Below are 21,361 nucleotides of genomic sequence, written 5' to 3' on the forward strand. Positions count from 1 at the left end.
TGTATCTTTTTCATACTCTTGTGTATGTCTGAGTAACTCTGAGACAGAACACAATTAAAAAAAAAAAACAAAATTGAAGCAAATAAAGCTTGTCTTTATGGCACATCTGAGTTTTGAAGTAATACTTCTCCCTTTCCTACATTTTACTTTACAAGTAAGATATGATTGTTTTGGTATAATGACTCCTACCTATTACTGTTTCCAGATATCCCCATTTATCTTTCCAGGTTATGTAGCTAAGTATCAGCATGCTGCATATTTCTGGCTTGAACTCAGTACTGAAGGAGACAAAGACTATGCACACATTTTTAAGAAGCAAGAATACAGGTATCACAAAGGACCTGGCAGTCTTCCAGTGACCACAAAAGAACCCAGAGAATAATTTACAAGGTCACCAGAAATGGCTTAGTAACCTCTTTTCAGCTTCCTCATGTAGTATTTTCATACTTATTAGATAATATCAACAAATAAACCAGTCTTTTTTTCTAAGCCTAAACATCTAAAAAACACTCCAAAACAGAGCCATACCTCATATTTTGCTGTAAGTGGTACACAAAAGGTGACGCTTGAAGCATATGCATGCATGTGCATATATATGTGTGTTTAAGGTTGAGACCACAGCACAAGCTGCCTATGTAGGGTCGAGGAGAGTCCCAGACAGTGGGTGCAGGGGTGTGCACAGGGATGTGTGTGTGTAAGTGCATGTCTCCTTGCAGGATGGGGGGCAGTCTGTACTAGCAACTGCAGAGGAGCTGTGGCCTCAGGGGCTTGTATGTCCAGATGCCAGCAACTGGTGAGACTGGGATCCAGGGATCACATCCTGCAAACACTGACTGTCTATGCCGCATTGCTGGAGGGATCCACTCTGTACCTATCATACAAATCCATACATTGTACATATATTTCCACTAGTAGACATCCATCCTGCTCAGCCAGAAAGCAGGATTTGTGTTGTGCTCTTGTAAGTGCTGTGTCTGTCTGTGTTACAGATACGTATACATATAAGCACATGTATATGGTGCATGTGTGTGCTGCATATGCCTGTACCTACTGGGAATAGACAGAGTCTGCCACTTGTAGGACCAGGAGTCATGAAGCTGTGGCAGCCTCGCCTCTCTCAGGCTAAAGAATCTAGACCAATTCCTGTAACAAAATCAACTAACAGTAAGTTTTCACCTGAGAACAATCAGCCTTGGCTATTTCCGTAGTAGCCTGGAGTACATCACGAAGACTGTCTCCATTTTCTTGTATCAGTAGGTAAGCCAGTAGAAGAAAAACATGGGCAGGGACTTGAGGTGTAACAGGTAGCAGTGATTTCACTGAAGATAACCAGTTAGCAACTGCAGACTTCTCTTTCATGAGCTCTATGATCTTCCAGGTTGTATACAATAAGGTGTAAGAGCTGGTTATGGGAAAAAGGAGTTTGCAGGACACCTGAGAACAAGTGAAACAAACAAAATTCTCAATCAAACAAATAAGGTACCATGAAAGAACAAAGAAAAAACATAACTAATCCAGTCCTGTCAAGCAAAACAAATCTGGCTTCTAGGGTCCCAATGCCATAAATGTAAATAATAAACTGCAACACATTTCTTTACAATCCTTTATATAAATTCTTGCATTAAGGATGTTTGAATGGGTTGCTAACTCCCTCTTCAGAAGCTGCCCCTTTATTTGGCATCCATCATGCCCGTTCTTCCTGGTAACTGCAGTGCTACTTCCTGACTAAAATTGACACATTAAAACTGGAGTACGTTAAAAGTTTTAATTCCTGACAACAACAGGTGCATCACAAAAGTGTAAGTATAATCTACATTATTTTAAGGAAATTCTTTTAACTTTTGATAATATATAATAGAACACCACAGTTTAAGTTAATTCCACTTTACATTTTTTGTTTAACTGTTCCACTTCTTGAAACAAAATGTTCTATAGCTGCAGTCATGGAAGATAACATATAGAAGCAGGAAAGTAATAAAATACAAATGAGGAATCCTCCTAACTCTTTTTTTATATATGGAAAAGTATACGTATTTTAAAGCTCCTGCAAATTAATCTGGAAGTTCAAAGTTTCTCATCAAAACAAAAAAGCTTAATCCAAGACAAACCAGCTCTTTCCTACTGATTCTTTGTTTCCTTAAAAAATGCAAAGTTTTCAGAAATGTCTTTCCATTATCAAGACAGTAGTTGGCAAGCAGTAATTAGATGAAAAATATTTATATAAAAATCAGGTCCAGAAAGTATTTGAAAAGAGGTCACCAAATGAACATTAAAAATGGGATTCGGACTCCAGCAAGGCAGAGCCCACTCACCTTTAAATTACCAGGGAAAAATAGATTTTGAATGGCAAAAGCTATTCTCCATAAAACCATAGAATTTAATTTTAATCACACTGTTCAATGCAATGTATTTATTTTGGCTAATGGACGATAGAATGCCCCTGTACTTTAGAAGACCTTTTAAAAATAATATTAAAATTAGGTTATTCATTATGCATTACAATTGCTATATGTGAAAAATTCACCAACCTATAATGCCAGCTGGCTGGCTGGCAAAATCACTTGGAACCAAAAATCTCTACTGGATACAATTATGAAATTGTCATTTCTGGATAAAGTGTGTTTGATTTGTTTGGTCCGCTGCAGTTTCAAGGCAGACCCACCTCCAGCCCAGGCTGAACCAATTAGCAACAGAGAAACACCTCTGCAAATCCGTAATTTTGAGGGGAAGGACTGTCTGAGCAAAGACCTTTGGGTGGATCTCAGAAAAAAGAGGAAGGTCTATGAGCTTTGGAAGAAGGGGCAGGCACCTCAGGAGGACTACAAGGATGAAGTGAGGTCTTTCAGAGAAAAAATGAGAAGGGCTAAAGCCCAACTAGAACTTAAGTTGGCCAATTCTGTGAAGGATAACAAAAAATGTTTCTATAAATATATTAACAACAAAAGGAAAGCCAAGGAGAATCTCCATCCTTTACTGGATGCAGAGGTAACAATAGTGACAAAGGACGAGGACAAGGCCAAGGTACTTAATGCCTTCTTTGCCTCAGTCTTTAATAGTAATGCAAGGGGTTCTCTGGGTACCCAGCCCCCTGAGCCAGAAGACAGAGACAAGGAGCAGAATGAAACTCCCACGACCCAGCAGGTTAGAGACTTGCTCAGCCACTTGGACATTCACAAGTCTATGGGGCCAGATGGGCCCACCCAAGGGTACTGAGGAGGGGGTGTAAAGTAGAAAGGGAGCTTACCTTACACAGTGCTAAGCTAAGTGTGGAGGGCATCTAAATGGGACGTAACTAAATAAGTAAAACCAAAAAACAACAGCATAGATAAAAAGATCCGGGATAATGAGCTGAAATTTTTTTAAGTGACACTTATGTGCTTCATAAATCTCTTCAGCCAGAGGAGAAAGAATGGTAGCTAACAGTCACATACAATGGTAATGAAGAGAATACAGATGAGTAGAATAAGCAAGTCGGAAAGAGACAAAGTATTTATACTTCACAGAATCACAGAATGTTAGGGATTGGAAGGGACCTTGACAGATCATCTAGTCCAATCCCCCTGCCAGAGCAGGAACCTAAATGAGATCACACAGGAAGGCGTCCAGGTGGAGTTTGAATGTCTCCAGAGAAGGGGACTCCACAACCTCCCTGGGCAGCCTGTTCCATGGTAAGTTTTATACTAAGTCCTGTTACTTAATTAATAATGCAGGTCAATTCTTTAATCTATACAGCCCTATTAAAAAAAAAAAATCCCATCTCCCAAGTAAAATAATACCTAGCATACAAACATACCTCCATTTTACCAGTAGTCTAGTTTTATGGACTATACATATTTTCTAGTGTTTCCATACAACGTATTACACAAAGAAGCTCACACATGTAGAGTGTTTTCCAAGCAGCTACACATAATGCAGCAAAATTGTTAAAATGCATGCTTTATCTGCCCCAAAAGAAGGAAAAAACCTTAGAACTTTACCAATTCCTTGTTATCCTTCACACCTTCCTCCTGTAATATTCCCAAAAGATTTACAGCCAGTTGCTGCCTGGTAGCTCCAGAATCATCCACTGATAGGCAGTCCCCAACTGTTGTAGAAGATAAGATCTGTAGCAAAGGCATCACCAAAGTAAGGGCTGTGGTTGAGATGTTTTGGGTTTCTGAACAGGAAAGGAGCTTGTAGGCTATTTAAGACAAGGTGGGGAAAAACAAAGATCATGTAGGGGAAAAGAGAACTAACATAATTTGTACTTTTAGGCATGACACAAACACTTCTAGGAAATACCCTGGTCAAGCCAAGTAACAGTTCCCAGCATTACAGTATGTACACACTGGAGTTAAAGTGACAAAGATTATTTTTTTTTTTTTTGTAAAACCCCAGTTCTATTAAGATACCCATACATTTCTGTTGTTATAGTAAAGTACCTGATGGCAGCAAGAAACACAATCATGGAATGTAGCACAGTCCTTTGCTTTTATTGGAATAACTCCACTAAACAAAACTGCTAAGTCGAAAGCTCAACCAAACTGCTGCTATGACTGTCATGCCTGCTCTTAAGATCTATCAACAGAAACCATTCAGGACGCATGAATCTCAGCTGAGAATATCCCATCGTTGACTAAAAAATCAAACAGGTAAGTTCCAATATTAAGGGAGTTTAGAACACAGTAAAATTGATGGAAAACATCAGTGTAGCAGGAAAATTTATCTTTACTGCCATTAGGTTGAATATTACTTTTTAAATTCAGTAAAAACCCTGCTTATAAAAAAAATGTTTCACCACCCAATCCATCTTCAGGGGAATGCAATGCTTATTTTCATAAACGTGAAGAAACAAAGACACAGTCTTAAGAATGTGGATTCCTCTTTCACAAGAAGAGCTTTACCTAGACTCAAGATAGATTTTTGCTGACTTTCTGGAGTTTGTAGCAGTAGAAGTGCTAGCTCAATTATACACTGTTCCGATGGAAATATCTGCAAGAAAAAATATTTCAGTGGCACTAAACAGCAAAAATGGGCCATAACCAAAACTCTGTAAGGAGTTTCTTCATTAATCACAGTGAGTGCAAACACAGTGACACAGCACATGCAACAAAGGATATGAATAGTGTAAAAATAGTATTTTAACTAAATAACTATAACATTTTAATTTGTTACTTTGTGCAAACTATTTTATATCAGTTTAAACCAACTCCCATACTAAAAGGTTGACTGATCTATATAGAAGCAGTTAAATTTGCTGCCTCTGAAGGTCTTCAATGAAGAAAATAAAATCAGAAGCTTTAGAAACAACACTGGTCACTTGCAGATTAATGCTATGTATTAATGTCTCTAAATACTGCCTTAAACATGACATTTTTTAAATTTCATACAACTACTTTATTTTTTTTCCTCATGAACTCTTACCTCTTTTAAGAGCTCAAAGTTGTCCTCTATTAAGGAGATCAAAGATGAGCATTCTCCTGTTACATTTAAACACACTTCACAGAAGCATAACAGTTGCAGACAAAACTGGGATAACTGAACTTTCCAAAACACAGGATAGCGCAGTAGGCTGAGGAATAGCTCTTGCAGAAAAAACAAGGCTTCTGTAACTTGCAGTAAGTCTTTAAGCTGTAGAGAGGTAGTTAAAAAAACAAAACAAAGACCAAAAAACATTTTGGTTCAGTTCCCCTTCCCTATCTAAACAGACTTCCCCAAGTTTAGAATTAGTTCTATTAGCTCTGCAATGTTTCCATTGCAAATATTACTAAGACTTTGAAGAAACACACTTATAAACTAAACTCAGGACTCTCCTATACAACTTCCCTAAAAAACAATAGATTAACTGCAATTTAATGTTTTAAAGTAAAATCAGAAACATGAACAAATAAAAAGATTTCTTGATAGGTGATGAGAAAAATCCCTTTATCCTCAAAAGCAAGAGCAAATTAATTCAGCTCTCAAGGTTCTCTCAGCAACATAAACCAAATTGTGTAGGGATTTCATATAGCAGATAAATATTCCTGTAATGGAAACAGTAGGATCTAGGATATTTCCTCTGTAATGTAATCAAGATTTTAACATATGTCTCAAAAGAGAAAGGCAGTGGTGTTATCTGCTTCTAGAGCACCACGTAATCTACTTACTACAAAAATGAAACACTAAAGTGTGATACTCAAAAGCAGCATCCCAAGTAAAGGGGTTTCAAGAAGCAGGTTGCTTCAAAAATCCTAACATGCCAGATGAGAGCATTTCTGCTCTTGAAAATTCAAGTTCCAGACAAACCCAGCTGTTGCAGTCCAAACTCTGGAGCCAACATTAAGGATAACATCCCAATTTTTCTCCCCTTAGAGCAAATTCTATGAATAATCTGCTCTAATCAGAAGCCTCATGTCCACTGCATTTTTCAGCAGAAATGTCTGCAGGTAACAAGCTGTACTTTTGACAGCTTGGTTGGTATTGTCAGACAAAATTGCTAGAAAGCATTTCAGCATTTATAAAAAACAGAGGATTACATAAGGCTAAGCTTAAAGGAAGGATATGAAGAACTTGGGGTTCATAGAAAGACAGAGAAGGAATAACAGAACATAAAGCAGTCCATCAAACAGGCTTCTTGAAGGAACTATTTCCCTCTCTATTTTAAAAGTTGTATCTCAGGCAAGACCAAAATATTCAAGTATTAATCCGAGTTTAAAAAAATGCAACACACTTCTAGTTAAAAAAAAAAAAGCCAACAAGCATGGTGGAAAGAAGAGTTCATAACCGATTTTATAAGTCTTCTTCAGTGCCATTTTTATGGCTAAATGTTACCAAGTCAGAAGCATGGTCATACATTCAGGACACTATATTATACTGCAGGTCAGGTAGAATCAAAACAAAATCAGAAATGTCCCCGTTATTAGAAAAAGTCAGCATGTACCTGTCAACATAAAGAGTAGACATGAACCAAGATAAATGTGTACAATACAATTTATTACTCATCCAAAAGAATGTGAAAAGTAGCTAGCAGTCGAAAGTAGACTTTACTAGTAAAATTCCTCAGAAGGAAGATGCCACCAAATATCCTCATATCAAGCCTATTTAGCTTTACATTATTGGAATTATCAAACCTTCTCCCTACGGCAATAATACCAATGCACCTCATGTTTGACTGAATATATCTGAAACTGAAGATGCTATTCTAATATTAAAGAGGAAGGAAAAGGTACATAAGTACAAAAAAGCTTAATGTCACAGTACAGCACGATGCAAAGCAGAGCTATTAACCAGTACCCTAGACCCCTAAACAAAGAGGACAGAAAGATTAAATTCTTAGTCCCTAACAAGTGTCACTGTCTCAAATTTTAACTTCTACCAGAAAGAGACAGTTTGTTAGATTTCTGTACTGCCAACAAATCAGGTCTATAGGAAATGGAAGAGAATGCTACACTTGCACACTTGAAAGGCAACAATAACAATGCTACCATTGCTTTGATAGCATTTATTTGTAAAAGGTGGGGGTCATGCAACAACTGTACCTGAAGGTGTGGAATCAAATCACACAGAAGTTGAAGAATCTGGTGTTCCAGCACGGAGGGTGTTTCTTTGTGCTGTGACCCACGGGGCTGAAGTAAGATCTTAAGCAAACCCATGCGCAGTTCAGCATATTCCCGTAACTGAGATGGTTCACAATACAGGTATCTTAGAAATGGAGCCATTATGCCAACACACGAACTCTGTGCACTGCAGTTCAAGAAATAAGTTTGTCAAGACAGCTTTTTACCAAAAACTTAACATACAAGGAAAACCCAAGCAACATGACATTCCCTGCAATAATTTACAGGATGCATGAAGTATTGTCATGAGACCTTATACAGCAACCATACAATTAAGTGCAATTGTGAAGATACTCAATATTTAAGAATTAATACCATTCAATATGTACTTGCAAATTATGACAATCTCACCAATTAAAGAAAGTTACTTTCCTTGCCAAATGTCATGAAACTAGTGTGTCATTATGAAGTAGCATTTGGACAAAATTATTCAGAAATATCTTTTCAAAACAAATAAACCTAATCTCAATTAAAGAGAGACATCCATTCCTTGCCAGTTTTTGCCCAGTTGTCTTAAACAATTACATGAAACAGGAAGTGCTTTAATGGAGATGGCTTCCCAGTAAAAAAAATTATCACAGAAAAACTATTTTCGTTTGACCATGCTGTTCTTGACATTATTAAAACAATCAAATAAAGGTAATAAGTACATTAACAAATACACAGGGAATCAAAATTGAAAGTCAGTTTTAAACAAGACTCTGTCCTGATGCAGAGTTTTAAAGAACTGAGTAATAGATCTACGTATGTGGTGCTTGTTGACATTGCACTTAGAAACATGGTTTAGTGGTGGACTTGGCAGTTTTAGTTAATGGTTGGACTTGATGTTCTTAAGGGTCTTTTTCAATCTAAACGATTCAATGTTTCTATATTCTCAGTCTACAACTTTATTCCACAGAAATCTTTGCACAAAAGGTAGCAAAGGGAGTTAAAAGATATCCTCCTTTTTGGCAAGAACAACTCCTGTTTTAATTCAAAACAAGCCACCAGCAAAAAATACACAGTTCATTCCATCATTCAGACATCTGACAGGACGCTTCACAAGTCCCAGATTTAGCAGTTGAGTGGAAGAACAAATATGCAAATAGTATTTTAAAAATACTCCAATCAATTAAATTAAACAAAACAAAATATACTTTTGCTTGAAATTCTTAGTAGCAATCGGGTAGTCTAGGTATTCACTAGAAACTTAAGAGATTAATAAACTTATTTGTTTCACTGTACTATTACTCTGTTGGATTTGTATAAGTCTTCCAGAAGATAGGAGAAAAGTGAAACTTTTTATCTGAAAAACATACATACATGTGTAAAACTACTGAAAACAGTTGGCTTTAAGGCTGCTACAGCATTTGATATCTTACCCTGAAGCTTTATTGGACAAGTTCCTTGGAGGTAAGCATGAAGAAATGTTTAAATTGTTGGTAGCTTGGATATTTGTTCATTGTCAAAGATATTTTATAATAAGGCTGTGCCACCGATTTTTAATTTTTTTTTCATATCAAGAGGCATACATCATTTTTAAGGACCTCATCCTTTACTGAGAGATATAGTTGTCTGTGCATTCTCTTTTATCATCCCATCATTTTGTATATTTGAGTTATACCTGCATACTAGCAATCTTTTTTGACTAAGTAGTCAAAATCTTGACAAAGCAAATAATAAAAATTACTTATTTTTTTTTAAAAATTTCAAAAGTGCTATCATTTTTGCACCAATTTTTCCACATCTATAAATATTATATCAACATAAAAAGGTTAAGAAGAAAACCATAAAAATCTATTTTTGATGGATTATTCTAGTATTTTATTAACAGCCTATTTTTAAGCTTTAAATGGTGTCATTAAATTTTATAATTACAGAATTCTTACTGCTCATTGCAGCTGCTTTCAAGAAAGAAGTTACACTGGTATGATTCAGTTATCTACATTTGCTATTTTTTCATTATTCATTTACCTCTCCGGACACTGATGGAAAAATACTGTTATCTGCTGCAGCAGAACTGGCCAGCAATCAGGTCTATTTTCAAGGACACTGATGAATGGATGAGGTGTGTTCCTGAAACACAAAGAAATCCATTTGGGTCTATAACGCAGAAAGAAAATGTGCAAGCTAACTATCTTCAAAATAAAAGCAGCTGTAGAAATAGACAATTTAACTCGCTGGTATTACCAGCTCCCTTTACCAGCTTTGCCAAGACTGATACTCCGTCAAAAGAGCACACTTTATAGGAACTTCAGGAAACAAGATTAAAACAAAATCTCTATTCAAAAAGCCTTGGTCTGATTTTTTTTTTTTAATAAATGTCTAAGCATCACTGTTCAAACCTTGAAAGTGCATAGCCCTGTATAGACACACATAGTTATGGCAGCTGCTTATTTCAATACCTTGGTCATTATTTTAAGAATTAATTAGCTTTTCTAATGAGAATACTGTCTCCAGTCACCTAAGTACTACAATGACACTGAAGTCTGTGGAACCTTCATAAAGTCACCACATATGACACATCAAGAATAAAACTAAGATGGCTTACTATCCAGAAACAAGCAAGCCTTTCATGATAGATTTTGTGTGTTCTGAAACTAATATAACTGCACTGAACTGGATGATGAAAGAAATCAGGCAAGCTCCATAGTGAACAGTGATTAATAATGAAACACCAAAATGTGCAGCCTGAAAAAGTTCCATTGACAACGTTACTAGCAGCAGGAAAAATGAGGTGTGCAGCTGCAACTATTATGAACGCTAATTTAGGAATTGCTTGTACGACACTGTAAACACATCTTTAACTGGCATTACAGTGCTACTACTCTAAATTATTGCTGATGGGTTCAGGATAAAGCAAAATGCACAACCAGACACAGCAGCCATCAACCTGTAAATACCTAAGCGTCTAGGTAAACAAAGTTAAATCTTATGCGAGATTACACACAATAAACAAAAATAATCTTTAACTTCTAGGTCATCTCGACTTTTTTGTTACATCTCTTAACACAAGAGAGCTCCAATCTGATTTAGAGCACAAATTCAGTGACAGATTGCTTTTTCTGTATGAGGAAACAACATCTGCAGTAAACATACCTCTCTGCATACACAGTTGTGACCCTGGTCCCTTCAGAAAGATGGAATAGTATCTTACTGCATGGAAGATGTATTTTAAAAGCATTTTTCTACCTGGTCTGCATTTTGATTTCAGAAAGTTGGCATCTCTCCAGAATTTTAAGACAATAAAAACCATGCATGAATAATGTAAAATACTAGGTCATTAAAAAAAATAATAGCTGTAAGCAAAAATTTATAGTCAAGGTTCTGTACATGCCTGTCATAACCCACCTGCACTGAGAACGCTGACAAGTACTCCTCAAAAACCCCTCTTCCCCACCCTCCCACTCAATTCAGCTTGAGCTCAGGCTACTGGACAGCTATATTAATATGCATAGGAAACAATCAACTTTATGCCAGACAAGGGACAATAAATCCAGGGGGAATGCTGTGTTTCAGCTCACACCAAGACCAACTTGCAGACTACTTCTGCCTCTGCTACAGCTGGTCTTAACTTGGTAGCAAAAACTGCAGATCATCCCATATGTGAATTTAAAAGTCACATAACTTTTTTCACACATCCTTTAAAAAACCCAGCGTATTTGTTTTGGTATTTATCCACCACTGCAACACTGGTTATTAAAGAAACAAACAAACAAAAAAACCCCACAAACCCAAACCAGTGGTACTTACACAGCTTACAGAAACAATTAGGAATCCCAAAATTCAGCAATATGAGTCAGTTTTCTACTAACTTACTAGGGTAAAGGGAACATTTCCCCCTGTTCATACAGAAAGCGGGAATTCCTTGTCTATTTCCCAAGGTTAATTTGCTTACAGAAAGTGGAGAATCCCAGCAGTAAAACTACAGAGGCTTCCCCAGATTAAACCAGAAAACTTAATTGGTGGGTTGACCTTGGCTGGATGCCAGGAGCCCACCAAGCTGCTCTCCCACTCCGCCTCCTCAGCAGGATGGGGAGAAAAATAAGATAAAGGCAGTTTAATAAAGAAAAGCAAATGCCGTATGTGAAAGTAGAAGAAAATAAAAATATTTATTCGCTACTTCCCATCAGCAGGAGATGTCCAGCCACTTCCTGGGAAGTACAGCTTCACTACACATAGCAGTTACTTTGGAAGACAAACGCTTTGACAACGGACACCCTCTGGCACCTTTGCCTTAGTTTTTATTACTAAGCATGACATCGTTTGGCATGAAATATCCCTTTGATTAGTCTGGGTCAGCTGTTCTGGCTATGTTCCCTCCCAATGTCTTGCCCACCCACATCTTACTGGCCATTGAAGGAGTGGGACTGGGCTGGAGAGAAAGCACTGCTCAGTAGCAGCCAAAACACTGGTTGTCTTATCAACATTGCTCTAGCTACAAATACAAACCACAGCACTATGAGGGCTGCTATGGGGAAAGCTAACTCCATCCCAGACAAACCCAATGCAACATAACCACACAACACCTTTAAAAATGCAAGACTTTATTTTCTCCTAATTATCTTCAGGAACTGTTCATGATATTACATCATCACAAGAAGCAGTATTATAAAAGTAATTCTATTATTCAGAATTAATATTGGTCTAAACCAAATTTATTTATTACCCTGTAATACTGGTTTTAAAATGTCCCAAGAGAGATGACAACAGCAAACCACTTCAGAACATACTGGTGTTTTTTGATTCTTCATTGATGATTTCCATACGGAATACTTTTGCATAGTTGCCAGCATAATACATAAACACTGTAACAGGAGGTTACTGTTGATGACTTATTGTATACATTCTTTTATTTCTTTCAGAAATAAAGTTTTATGGCACTAGATAGAACCCAACTAGAAAAATTGCTATGTAGCAAGTCATTGAATAAAGATGTGTCTTTCTGTACACTAGAAACCAAAAGTCAGATCTCAAAACCACAGGGCTTTGCACTACTAGATATTCAAAACTAAGACAAACAAAGACAAACAATCTGACATCTCTCTTCATTAAAGTTAACTGGAAGCAAAAGGAAAAACAAAAACCATATTGGCTAAGTGAAGTCTGCTGCTTATTTTCAGTTCTCTATTACTTTAAACTGTTCTGAATGACCAAATTTTACCCTCCTTGTATGCTACCAAAAATTTTTCTTTTTGAGGGTGGGGGGAGGGAAGTAATCATCTTTCTTCGCCCTACTGGGGAGAGGCTATTTCTTTATTACAGCCACATCCTACTACCCTCTTTTTCATGTGGAGCCTGGATTATGTTGCTTTAACTTATCCTCTTCTACCATGAGACTTTTTAAATGTTTGTTTACTACTAAGGGTAAAATTTCCAAGAGTTCTATTTTAGTTCTCCTTGATAACCTGCCTTTTCAATTAAAACTGTTCTATAAGTGTGTGGAATTTGTAGAAAAAAATGATATAGCTAGAAAAACAAAGGCACATAGAATTTCAGGAATGCAAGCACATCCAGCACTCCAAAGTCTGTTTCACTTTTCTTCACTATTTCATTTTGGTTAAGACATGACTCCAGTCTTCCAAATAGTGTCTTTTATATCCTTAAAGGACTATAGCTACAGCCTGCTACAATGATACCTCTTAACTGCAGAAAAAGCAACTTTAAAAGTGTTCATGACATCTAACAAGCTGGAACCTTCTTCAGAAAAGATAGAACAGCAGCTGTTAATGTCAGCAATGACTCGTGATTTCTCAAGAGCTGGGTGAAGTCACCAAGATGTCCCCTTAGGAAGGCTGATATTGCATGACAAGCAGCTTTATATGAGTAGCTCTGGATGCATCTTTACATCATTTATTTTCACATGGCAACCACTTTAACAGTAAAAGCATGCAGGAACCTTACTTTGAGAGCAGCAATACAGCAGGAAAAACAAGTGAGAGGGAAGTGGTCCACAGTTTTGAAATAAGAGACTTATTAAAAGGACTATTAGCAATCATCCAGCTACTGTATTTGAACAAGTCCCAGTATTTATCTGTTCTTTCTCACACACAGTCTTCATGTTGCCTTTGCCCCGTTTGAGCTTATGGTGGCAAATTTAACACTGCACTATAAAAATCCCTTAAAACTTTCAACCAAAAAAAAAATAAAAAAATCACAGAATCATTTAGGTTGGAAGGGACCTGCACAGATCATCTAGTCCAACTCATATGTTCAAGCAGAGTCGGCTAGTGAAGGCTGCCCAGGATCACATGAAGTCAGGTTTTGATATCTCTAAGGACAGAGACTATGCAACCTCTGCAGGCAACCTGTGCCAGTGCTTGATTACCTGTACAGTAAAAAAAGAGACAGACTGAAAGTCAGTATCAACACTTAATCTATGTTTTTTCCTGGAAATCAGACAAGAAGTTATTATGGTATCTAAATAAAACAAACGTGAAACTAACCTGATTCCATACAGATTCCAAACAGCCTCATCTCCATCTTTTCCCAGTTGAATAGCTTGAATTTGTAGTAATTTCCAAATAGTTTTTACCAAACCATGCACATTCCTGATGACGAAAAGAAATACACTACTGTCACATTTGTAGTCATATTAATTGATTCTTCCATAAGAGGAGGAACCCAGAAACAAAACTGATACTCAAGAAGCCTTGAGTTCTCCTTAAGGACCTCCTCACATCTGCCTACACAGCTTTGGGCAAGTTGTGCACACGTAGGTCTTTGCTTTCCTTTTCATATAATGAGCAAAACAGCAGAGACAATAATAAATGTATCAATTAAAACATTTGCTTCTACCATACCTTGTAAGTACATCTGCTGTCCCCAGCTTAACCAGAACTGGTGCTTTTAATATTTTAAAAAGAGAAAATTAGCTCTTCTCTGAATGCAAGTATATAGGTGAACATCCAGCATGGTACACAAATTTCATCTGCACCACTGTATAGTAAGGAAAGCAAGGGAAATCATATTGTCAGAAAAAACACTTAAGACGTCTAATTTGTGCTGACTTTCAATCTCAGGAGCCAAGGACTACATAAAATACATATATACAGCTATTTTATCTCTCTCCTCCTATATTGTTTAATTCAACATTCAGGAAAACTCAAGAAACAACAGTACTTCTGGAATTTTGTTAGGATTTCCCACATTCTCCTGGAGAGACACTAAGAAAATTAATGAAGTCCACCACAAGGGGGAAAAAAAGCTCTGTGACTGTGAAGTAAAGAGTTCAAGAGGTCTAGCGCTTATTACTGCTTGGCTGAGCTTACAAGAGCAATTTTCAAAATTTTGCTCTCCTCTTCATAATTAAGTGCTTTACACATGTTTCCAACCAGAAATGTCAGATCCAACACAATCCCTTCTTAAGAATATAGCCCGGATTCTATATCGAAACACTATTTCACAAGATGAAAATGTAGAAGCAGAGGGGGAAAAAAAAAACCCAAAACTATCATGGTTGATTCTTTGACTTTTCATCTAGTACAGGCTATACAATTGCATCATCATCCTCTAAAAATCTATTAGATAGCTTCTACTCACATTAATAATATACCATAATTACAGAATCATCGAATTGTCTAGATTGGAAAAGAGCTTTAAGATCATCAAGTCCAATCACTAATCTAACACTGACAAGTCCTCGACTAAACCATGTTCCTAAGCACTATGTTACTCCTCACCTTATTCACATAACGAATTGGGAGACATAAGACAATATACAATTACAAGAGATCATCACCTGACAAAAAGTTACTTCTATTACACAGGGCAAGATAAGAATTTGGTGCTGGGGACTTTTTGTTTTTCTTTTTTACTGTTCTCCCTTTTTTCTTTCCTAGCAGGAAAAAAGCTGAGAAATCTATTTTATCTGTAATTCCACTTGTCCATCAGTGAATGGAAAACTGCAGGAGCACCTCAGATGGTGAGCTGGAAACAAGAAATTACATAGAATTTATGTAACCCTCTCATAGAGCAAACAAACTGTCATCCTCATTTAACACATCAGCAAACTGAAATACAGTAATAGAGTAGTATGTTCCACAAATGCTCATTCATTACTGAATACAGGCCACAGTTTTCCTATCACCTCTTACAAAGAAAGCTGGAGACCAATGTGAAAAATGTTTAAAAGTGTGTGTATATATATTTAGACATGTATATACATTTTGTCTATATGCATACACAAACAAACACACACATAAATGTTCCATGAAGTTTAAAGTCCTGGGGCATCAGAGGAAACTGAACACTGTGTCTAGGATACAGCTATGGTAAACGATGCATCAGAGAGCTAAGAATAGATTCCAATTTGTTTAATGAGCAGACAGTCAACTCGGATAAGCACTGGATGTTCACCTCTGACAAAGCAAATGTCTTTCCTAGCATGCAGAATTTGATACACCTGACAAAAATAAAACCCACTAGGTGCACTACATCCCTGTTAAATTCATTGTAACAGAAGGAAGAGAAACAAGAACACAACATGAGTAGTCTTTGCCAATAAAACATTCACCTAACTCCATTCAGCACTGAAAGGTGCTCAGCAGTTGCAAGTGCCTGGCTGCCACTGACTGCTCATTTCATATTTACTTTATTTTAGCAACACTGTGCACACAGCAGTGCAAAGCCACAGAGCAAACCCGGATGAAAATTTGGCAGAAAGCAGGATGAACAGCAAGCTACAATTCTAAAAGAGTCACTTAAAAAAAAAAAAAAAAAAAAAGAATCAGCATTGAAAAAAACCAACCTAAAATCGTTGGTTTAATCAGCTCCTGAGACTACAGATATTTTAAACCCACAGACTTCTGTGGTTAGGCTATATTAACTCTGCTTTGCAATCCATAGTGGATGCGGTTTGAAACATGGCAGCTTGGGGCAGGGGTGGAAGAATACAAAAAACACATAGAACATTCCTAGGTAATTTGCTCAGCATTGAAAAAAACCAACCTGAAATCGTTGGTTTAATCAGCTCCTGAGACTACAGATATTTTAAACCCACAGACTTCTGTGGTTAGGCTATATTAACTCTGCTTTGCAATCCATAGTGGATGCGGTTTGAAACATGGCAGCTTGGGGCAGGGGTGGAAGAATACAAAAAACACATAGAACATTCCTAGGTAATTTGCTAGCACTTAGCATAGCTATCAGTCACACATGGAAAATCTAAGAATGGTGTAGAAATGGGGCAGATCAAAGCTCTTTCAACACAACTCTCTTTTTGTTTTTAATGTTAACTCAATCCTAAATATTCCATTTTACACTTTTTATTTTCCAAAGTACAAAACTGTATTAACACTTCATTTCCTTACAAACCACTGATACTGTAAGAAACCCTTAGCTGAACAGGAATTCCGCATTTTTCAGTCTGCAAGTCACAGGCAATGAAACTTTCCCTCCGCTTTACGCCACAGGACTGGAGTTCTCATAGTCTAAACACAGGTGTTTCTACTTCTTCGTTAACAATGCAGTTTCTTCCCTTAACCCCAAACTGAACTAGTAAAATCTTGTCATTTGCAGAACACTGGTTTGCAGAAATTATTCATATTATAAAAATATGTTTACACAACCTTTCCTAGGGATCCATAAACACCTACTCTAAACCCAGCATAGAATAAGCATCATCACAGCAAGATCCCAGCTGAAAACAAGCAAGTCACAAGGAGGCAAACAGTCTTTTTAAAAATTATCTGGTTTCTTAAGCATTTCACTGGTTTACTCAAACCTAAACCCACCTTTGGCTCAGACTGTTCATGAGAAATCTCAGCTGATCATGTGAAGAACATGTCTTGAATAGCATGGCTCTTGAAACCCCTTCGCTGAGCCCATCAGCACAACGCACCAGAGGTGTAGCACCAATTAGCTGGCTTGCTTAAAAACAACTCTAGCACTCTCTAGGAAGAGAGTGAGAAGGCTCAGTGCAGAAATCCAGTTAGATGTCAAAAATCAGAAGAGGGAAAGATAACCCAAAGAACTTTATAAGGTTGGTAGATTTTAATGGAAACAAATTCCAAATCATTTGACTTCCCATTTACAAATTCTATGCACAGTGTCTTTTTCCCCACACAACTGCATTCTCTCAGTACATTGCACAGGCAGTCTAGCTCAAAACATCACTGTGAGATGTAGGCATTATATTTGCAGAATTTTGTATGAGGAAGTAGCTGCAGAGTCAGGTAAATTGATTTCTTCCCCAGCAGACAAGGAAACAAAACCCAGTATTCCTAATCCCCTCCCACAATCTTATGGTGACTATTTGAGCACAGACTGATTAGGAAGTTATTTCCATAATCCCCCATAATGGAAGTTACTGCCGTTTTCTTCCCCGTTCTCCATGGCAGAGGCAACAAAATTAGGCAGTGGATTGATTTCTGAGGTTCCACAGTTCAAAGTTCAGAGCATTAGTCTAAACTGCTAGCAATTTCTGCTTACATGCATAGGATACTCTGTGAGTTCTTAAGTCATTAAAAGAAACACCCTTCAGCAGAGAGGCGAGACAATGCCAGTCCTTAATGTTATTTGAAGATAATGTCATTCACAGAACGCCCCCACTTCCCCTGTATTTACAAGGGAAAAGCAATGACTGATAACCAGCTGATAAAACATAAAATCAGGCAACCAAACATTACCTTGCTGAGGGAATTAGGTTGAGAGCTCCATGAAGAACATAGTCAAGCTCAGCACGCTTCTCTGCAACAAGAGCCACCAACCCCTCGGAGCAGGCTGTTCGCAAGGCAACATTCTCACTGCAACACTTCTCCCAAAGCAAGTTCAGAGCAGGAGTCTGAAGTCAAAAGCATGAGACACAAGCAATAGGCTGACACTGATTTCTCTTCATTCACCTCAAACACACTTTTAAATAAAACCTGCTCAACAGCTTCTTCAAAAGTTTTAGAGAGCATAAGAAAGGAAGATGGGGTACAGATTCTATATCTAAGAAAGTCCCTTGCCAGGACAGGTCCCATTTTCCTGTCCCCTACTGCCTATGCCCTCAGTAGTGACAGGAGTCTGAGAAAAAGGTAAAGCAGATGAAATTTTCAGCTGTGCCTATGCAGGTAAGCTATCATCAATTTCGCTTAAAAAGATCAAGACGTAATTGGAGACAACTCAGGAACTGCTATGTCTATGACAAGGTGTAGTGCAGACAGCTAGAGGCAGGCATACAAAGGGCTATCCAGAGCAAAGTAGTCTTTACTCACCATATTAAGTCCTCAGTTCTCTCCATTTGCTAGTAAGCACAAAGATTTGGCAGAATCCATCAAAACTGTTGCTTGTTTTCATGCTAAATTTGCATTCACAAAGTTTGCCAATTTTGTAGCTTCCAAATCGAGAAAAAAAGGAACCTTTTTTTAACACTGCAGAATGCTCTTGAATAAAAAAGGAGCCTGTAACAGCTAAGTAGCACAATTTTCTGCTTAGCATTTCGGAAAGTGTTGCTACATTTCAGTTTAATACCTTCATGGGGCAGCAAATGTGAAGAGTCAGCTTTAGCTCAAAACAGAATGTCATTTGGGAACATGATGATGAGGACTGCTGGAGGAACTTCTGTTAGAAAAAATACACATCTCCAACATTCCCCCACATCAAAACTCATCACGTTTCAGGTTTGGGTTTTCTAGTTTGGGAGGTTTTTTTATGCTTCAGACTGGGAGGAAAAATCCACAAATCATTTTCTGCTCATTTCTGTCCAAGTCACCTTTTGGGGAGGAAAAGCAAAGGAGCAAATCCTCTCCTTCATTGCTGTCATACTTGCAAATGCCAGCATTTCATATGCTTCCAGTTGACAAGACAGACCTGCACTTAAGTGAGTCTGACTCAAATAAAAGACAAAGTATGCCCTTGCCCGACGGTCTCTCTTGAAGAGATACAGGCTCCACTTAGCTAATACGAAATATAATGCCAACAAGGTTATGCGAAATGCCATACTTTTCAAAATTTTTATACTGACGTAAAAGATTTTTCTACTCAAGTGACAATGTGTCACCATATGGCACTTCACTTGCAGTAACGTAAACAAACTCAAATAAAAGTCCGAAACTGAGGATAGCTAGATGTTGGTATTCTGCAGAATCAAGATTCTCCCATTAAGGCTTCTGAAGGAAGTAAAACTGTTCTTCTGATCCCAGAGATTTACCATTTCTACCCGTACACCCAGACACACATTGCTAACTGCCTTACTTAACTTCTGGGACTTACTAGAATTACATAATGCGGAACGGGAAACCATAGAAAGATGTAAGCATATGTGGATGGGAGAGGAGACAGAAGTGAAAGAATGCCACAGACCTGGTGAGATGCCTGTCTAATCTTCTCCGAAGAGACATTTTCTTTCAGTACTGCAGCAATCAGATGACCCACTGCCTAAAAGGCAAAAAGAAATAAAAAACATGCAGATCAAGAAGCATTACTTTTTAATTCTCCATTAGGAAGAATTTACACTGCTGTTGTATACTGTCATTTTATCATGATTGGAAATACCAAACTTACTGGTATAGAAGCTGAAATATGTTTTGGAACCAAAAATCTCCATAATGCTGGCATACTACTTTTTACTGTTATCCTGAGACAGAATAGAAATAAACTTCCATAGTGCTCCACGTAGACCCAAGGGTCTCTTTGTACATACCTCTTAGAAGATCACAATCAGGTACGTACTCAGAAAGGTCCTCCAAAAAAATGCTTAAGTTCTAAAGAATGAGGGCTTCAGTTCTAAACAGCAGCATATGTTGGTTCATTTGAGGTTTAAAATCAAGCAACTCATTCTATTGTAACAGAAGGAATGTCTGATTTCCTCAAACTGCCTTTAAAACTTTAAATGTGGACTGAAACACTGAAATACTCTCAAAGGCTTCAGGTTGTTCGAATCCAGGCTTTTGTTCTGTGACTCATCTCTAATGTCTTACTCTCTCTTGTTTCATAATAATTGATACTGCTACACAGAAAACTTGTTCTTTGAAAGACAGAAAGACATCTTTTCATAGTAAGAGCACAAAAATGTTTCAGATTACCAATGTACCCAGAAGAGCAGCTGCTTCTACTCTTCTGTGGTAAGCACAGATCCTCACTTTTGGAAAACAGAAGCTAGGAAAGCCGTCAAGAAAAAAATAATAGTAACATTTCTGCTTTGCTAGTGTATAAAAATACAAGAACAGATTATTTTAAGTGTTTTCAGCTTCCTTCTCCTTTCAGGATTTATTTACACTTTATTTAGATAATGGTTGCAAGCCTGATATGACAAACAGTAGCACTCTGAGCTAACAGTTCACATTTCCAGGAAAGATGACACTTTAAACCTTCCTAAACTACAAAGGTTTGGATGTGTACTCTAACACAAAAAAGACAACTGTCTTTTGGGAATCATTTGGGAATCTTACTCTTGTGAAAACCAAGTGAGAAAATGGGACAAAGTCAGATATTTTATCTCTGCCTTGGTCAGTCCCAGAAAGAGAAGACATCAGTCACAAAGTTGAATTCTGGCCTGATGATAGTTTGAAGATTACAGCATGCTTTTCAAGGGTCACAGAATGTAAGTGGAAACCAGCAAAACAACCAAAGCACAGCACAAAATCAACATCAGTAGCCCTTAATGATGTGCAGCTAAGCCAAGACATTTCAGCAATACTTGTACCATGGGGACATCATTCGGCACTGAAGAAAAATGACCTGGTTCAAAGACACTGAATCCTGCTCATCAAGGCTAGTAATGACATGAACTCATCTGCAGTACAAGACACTTTGCTAGACCTTTGATGAACTCTTGCTTCCAGGGACGTGACTTCCTCTCATAAATGCCAGGTTCATCACAAGAA

The 21,361-nt window shown here is 37.5% G+C and overlaps 1 long non-coding RNA gene across 1 annotated transcript; it reads right to left on the reverse strand.

Annotated features, from left to right (window-relative positions):
- Window positions 1-393: 393 nt before the first annotated feature.
- On the reverse strand, window positions 394-5,602 carry LOC104528192 (uncharacterized). Its single transcript, XR_003766250.1, has 5 exons — window positions 5,404-5,602; window positions 4,884-4,971; window positions 3,978-4,180; window positions 1,164-1,434; window positions 394-404 (listed from the first exon to the last, which is right to left on the reverse strand). It is a non-coding gene; the product is annotated as an uncharacterized LOC104528192 (long non-coding RNA).
- Between the last annotated feature and the right edge of the window lie 15,759 nt (window positions 5,603-21,361).

The sequence above is a fragment of the Antrostomus carolinensis genome, unplaced genomic scaffold (assembly GCF_000700745.2).
Source record: "Antrostomus carolinensis isolate BGI_N321 unplaced genomic scaffold, ASM70074v2 scaffold12827, whole genome shotgun sequence".
NCBI classification, from domain to species: Eukaryota; Metazoa; Chordata; class Aves; order Caprimulgiformes; family Caprimulgidae; genus Antrostomus; species Antrostomus carolinensis.